A 6000-nucleotide genomic window follows, 5' to 3' on the forward strand; every position below is an offset into this window, starting at 1 on the left:
CTAGTTTGAGAAGTATGAACCACAGAAAGGGATGGGACAAAATCTTTTCCAGATATTCATCAAGAATGTAAGTGGGAATTCCTACCTTTTCTAGACAAGTAGCTCATACCCTATCAATATTATGAAGAAATGTATAGAGAATAGGTGGCATACCAATAAAAACTAAGAGCTTTTTATATGAAGGGAATTTGCTTTAGGACTCTTCACATATTATACAACTGCATAATAAGGAATTCAACCATTATCTTGAATTTGAGGCTGTGAGGAGGAGCTTTAGGACCCAATACATCTAATGGATCAGTTTCTTACAAGGATTGGGTGCAAGGAAAGGCTCCTCTCCTTGCAAAACAACCTCAAAACAACCGAGGACCTTATATTGTTGAAAAAAAGAATCAAGCACTTTCTATGGAGGTAAACCTCCTTGAGGTAATGATATTTTTTATGCCCTTCAATCCAAGGTTGTAATACATAGGTTCAATGGTTTTTGGACTAAGTTTGATGCTTTACATCAGTGAGTATTTTCTTCCTCGACCAGAAAATATGATTACTATTTATGCTCAAAAGGTTTTTTTATTGTCCAATTTGATACTGAAGATGATTTAGAGAAAGTCCTTCATGAGGGCCCTAGTTTTGGGGAAGAGCAAGGTTCTTTATCACCCATTGGTTTTGATATTTCGATGCCACTAAAATGGTGATCTCAACAATGCCTAATTGGGTGAGGCCACCAAACCTTTTCCTCGCTCTCTGGCATCTTAAAACTCTAGAGAATATCATAAATGCTTTTGGAAAATTGAGAAAGATGGACCTCGAAAGAACAGAGGAAGGTCTATTTACCTTTGCCAAGATTTGTGTAAAATTAGACCTGAGTGAAGGTCTACATAATCACATTTAATTGAAATGTAAAAAAGTTTAATGGAACCAATAATTAGATTACGAGAACACAACATTCTGATGTCACATATGCTACAAAATGGGCCATCTGCAGAACAAATATCCACAAGCAAAAAATTCCCCTAAAAAAAATAGGGGCAAGCCCAAAAATCAAAAGAATGGCAACCCTTGGATCCCAATTTATCTAAATATGAAGTTGAAAAATCCATGGAGAATCCTCCAAGCTATGTAGAAGAGGATGGATAGAACTAGAAAGAAAATATATCTCACCAACAGAATGACACTGAAGTTTTTGAGCCATAGGCATTTGAATCGTGGAATGATGAGGCCCATATTGAAAGTCAAATGGGGGGTGTTAGGGCCTAAATCTACCTCAAGCTGAGAAAGGCAGGTCTAGGGTAACGTCAAACCATGCTTAACCTGGTAGCTAGCCCTACCAGGTCGAGAGAGGGCTCTCTCCTTGTCAATCTCAATGAAAATTTATCAAAGAAGGCTTGAGATAACTGATATAAATACTGATTTTAGGCTGAGTATGTTTGCTCAGAGGATTTTGATTGATATAAATGGTTGGTTGTTGTATCTGATGGGGAAGGCAGCTTTGGGTCCGAGAAATCAACACAGATTTGCAGAGGTTTCTGTGGGGCGAGGTAGGCAAGTGTTTTAGCACTTTGAAATGAGTGTAATCGTGATTTTAAAGACTGGTGAGGAGCTGGAGAGGCATGCAAGTGTCATGAGTCCTCTTCAAAATGTAGAAAACATGTAAAACTAAATAAACCCCAAGGTAGAGCACTGAAACACCAATGAATTCCACCTTTCAAACCTGATTCATTTAGTTATGCAGAAAGAGAGAGATGATGGCACACATAAACATAAATCAACTGAAATTACAGAGAAGAACACAATGCTAATTCACATTACCACAAGAATCCCACAAAATGCTGCAAAACCCTAGTTTATTTCCTTGCCAAACTGTAGAAGTGATGTACAAAGTAGCTCATTGCATCCACAAGAGTCCAACCTTGACAAATGACTAAGAAAGTACAAGATATAGGCATCAAACCACCCATGCTAGCCATTAGGGGTCGAATCCATGAGTCTAGGAGCTGTTTCAACAAGATCTAAACTAGGAACTGAAAAATAGGCAGTGGAACAACTTGCCTCTAAAACTATGGAAACTAATTCATTCAGTTCAAAACCACCTATACATGATGTATCTACCTCCTTAAGTCATTTTTCATCATTTTTACATCAAAGTACATCAATTTTCATCAATTTACATCATAAATTTGACCATGAGAGATAAAAAGTCAAACTGGCAGAAAACTAGGCGAAATTATGAGCAAACAGGCAAAATTGGCAAATTTTCCTCCTATGCATAGCGCCATTTTTTCTGTGCATAACGCTTTTTCCAAGCTGCTTTTGGAAGGCTTCCCAAGGTCCAAATTAGGTGTAGGATAACTTGTTGGAAAGCCTGGTGAGTCTACTTTCTAGAGCAACTTGAATTTTTTGATTTGGAGTCCATTTGCCCCTCCAAAATTGCAATCTCCCAAGACTGTTTCCTGTGTGGCCAAAAAGTGGCAGAGAGGGCATTTTTTGGGTGTTTTTGGCCCTTTTGGAGACCCAAAACTTGTCAAAATTTCCTAGCAATTTCTGAGTATGCATAACTTTTCATGAGGAATCCAAAAATGCAATTTTTTCTTCAAATGGAGGTCCCCATCAAAAGCACCTGCCGGAGAAACCTGTTTTTTCCTTGAAAATTTCAAAAATGCCAAAAAGTTCACCAAATTTCTTGAAATTTGGCATGAGTGATCTATGTTAAGTACTATGATGGGCCAATGAAGCTTCAACCAAGATCTTGAGCTTATCTTGCTCTTTTTTGCTCCTCAAATCTCTCTTTAACTTGGCTTTTAGGTACCTTATCATTGTCTTGCAGATTTTATTCCGGGCCAAATAGTGGTAAGCCATGTGTAGCAACATGTTCTTCTCCTTGTTGGCCTTGTCCAATAGCTTCTCAAGGTGGATATTCATTCTTTCCAACCATGATTCCCGATCAGCCTCTATTTCTTGCTCCAGTGAAGCTAGCTTGATTTTCCTTCTCTTTGCCAATTGATGGTTTTCCCTTATGTTTTGCAGCTCCAAGAGTGTTTGTTTGTCCTCCAATTACTTGTTATGTTGCTCAAGGTAATTAATAATCCATTTATCCCTCTCGAGGTTAAGAGATAAGGCTTGGATCTCAGCTTCTTTCTCCTTAATGACCATATCCTTGAGTCTTGAGCCTTAGGAGCCCAAATCAGTGTCCTCATCCTCAACTAAAATGAAATCCCTGTCTTGGCCTTCAGAAGGCCCTTCATCATACAATGGTTGCTTTCCTTTGTCCTGTACCTGCTTTGCTGAAGAAGAAGGAAAAGCCCCTTCCACCCCAGGTGAAGATAGCATTTTTGTCTGGTGAAGAGAACGAGATCCCTTCCACTTCTGGTGGAGATAATACTCGTTTGGCAGCTGCAAATAGTATCCTTGTGCCTTTCTCATAAGTGACAAACACTGGCACACTTATTGGTTCAGTCTCATGAACATCTGGTTGGTTTGAAGGCCCTCCTTCCTCATGAAGCACCGATTGAGTCACCTGAGGGCTTTTGAATACCTCATGTGCAATGAAAGTATCCCATTAAATATTCAGCAAGCTCAGCTGATGCAAAACAACAATTTTGATCAATGAAAAATGATAAATGCTACTGAACTGTTGAGGAAGAGGTTTCCTTTGCACCAATGTAGCCATCTTCTCAATATTTCTGCATATGAAATAGGAGAGGTTCATCATCCTCACTCTAGTAAAGTGCATCAGCAATCTAACATGGTAAGTGTATCAGCGAGAAAACCTCCCTTCACAGGTGAAATATTTGATAATAAGCTTCATGAGTGGAGCATAAGTGTCTTGTAGATATTTGAAAGGAAAGACCCTACTGATTTGCCTTTGATAACTAGCCTTGATGTAAGGCTCATAATGCTCTTTGCCCACATGCTGCCCCTTATTCCACTATTCTCCCACATTAGGAATGCCTATTGTTGCTGCAATAGTTTCAGGTGTCAAAGTGAAAGAAACACCAGCTAGGTTCACCTGGCCATTGTGAAGATGAAGAACAAATAACCTAGCAAGCTCATGGTGATATTTCACCCTCTCTACCATCTCACAAAACTGGTAACAAGACTGATGTTTAAAACATGTTACTGCAAGAGGGAAAGCTAGTAACTCTGTGAGAGTGGTGGGCTCCTCCTGGATGTGTTTTCCTCCCTTATGTGGTTTTCTTGGTGCATGAACCTCTTGGGAAGAATCACTGACAGTTTCATCATCCTTCTCATATGCTGAATCTGTTTCCATACTTGTAAATTTGGAGTGAAAAATGATGAGTATGAAGAGATTTTCTTGAAGTGTAGGTGACTGTTGTTTTCTTCTTTAGGATTTGATGGATTGACTGATAATATAAATGCAAAGGAGGGTTTTGATGATGGTTGTAGGGTTACTAGGGAATGATAGGGTTTGGGAAATAGTGGGAATTAGGTATAGGGCTTAGGGTTTGGTGATAGGGGGTAAGGTGAGTGTCAATGGGAGAGGGAAAGGGGAAGGGTATTAGGGAAATTTAGTGTAGGGGGATGGGATGTGAGAAAATCATACAAGGGAGTAAAAACAACAAGAATGACAAAACCCTAGACAGTTTTGCAAGACAACTTTGAAGCAACTAGGGTTTGATTTTTCACCATTCAAATCACTATGATGGATGACAAAAGCTCTTGCTATGGCAGATGGGAGGGTGTACTTACTTGAAGAGATGATACTTGCAAATTTAGAGGCTTGGAAAATCGATGGAAAGAGTTTTTGAGCTCGGTTGACAGGTGCGTCACGCCAACGCCCAGGTGCGTAGCGCCCGTTTAAAATCCTTTGGAAAACCTGTGCCCGATGTGTAGTGCCTGGCAGGTGCGTCGTGCCAGTGCCCAGGTGCGTCGCGCCGGGAGAAAACTTGAAATTTGTTGCAACTTTCCCTTATTTCTCCTCAAATGCGATTTTTCCTCTTTCTCTCTCTCTTTAGCACAAAATGAGGTCTTCTAACAAAATGGAGCACTTTATATACATTTGGACTCTAATTTTTCATTTAGAAAAAACCCATTTTCTAAAATTCCTTTTCACTTTGCTTTTTCAAAACCCTGTTTTTGTAGTTTGGCTCTTTTTTGTCATTTGATGGACTGATGCTTGGATGTTTTTGTTTCTTTTGCAGGAGCTGGAGTACTAGAGTTTGGCAAGGTAACCTAGGGCTGCAGATGATGCTTTATTACATATGAAAACAATAAAATTACATAATATTTTTACATGAAATATAAAAACTCTATTTTCACCTCAAAACAGAGTTTTGAGGTAAAAACCCTTTATGGAGAAAATCATTAGTAGAATTTGTGATTTTATGAACTTATTAGACATCCTCATGTGCCTGCTGACCTCTTATTGAGCTTTTGAAGACCATGGTGGCAAACCATAGACCTAGTGAGACCTAAAAACCCTAAAATGACTTTTTGCAAATGTAATGACAAAAAATGACTGTAAATGACCTGAATGTGTGAAAGTAGGCCAGCAGGTAAAAACCATGAGGGAAATTTGATAATGAACCACTTCCATCAGTTAATCCATGACCTAATGGAATGCAGCTGATCAGATGGGATACCTAAAATGCATGCAAAAAGAGAATTTGATCACTGATGGAGGGATGAAGATACCGACACTAACATTGGCTCCAATGGGGATGGTAGCTCCTGGGAGGTGCCAAGAACCACAGATCTCTGGGAGAGCAGACCAGTGCCTTGTCCATTGGGCAATGGAATCAATAAATTCAAAACACCCAAAAACCGATACTATGAAACTTTGACTCAAGAGTCAAAGTTGAATTGACTAATTTAAAACTGAAACAAGACTCTCAAAAGCTGAAACTAGAGACTCAGCTGAAACTATCTTGAAACTAATTGAAACAAAAAATGACTCAAGACTAAAACACAACTGAAAAACTGGAAAATATGCTCAAAATGGAGCTTATTCAATACAACCTACTCTAGCTGTTCCATTCATTA

The sequence above is a fragment of the Pinus tabuliformis genome, chromosome 3_2, assembly GCF_031772625.1.
Source record: "Pinus tabuliformis cultivar Carrire ecotype Pingquan chromosome 3_2, CPIR1, whole genome shotgun sequence".
NCBI classification, from domain to species: Eukaryota; Viridiplantae; Streptophyta; class Pinopsida; order Pinales; family Pinaceae; genus Pinus; species Pinus tabuliformis.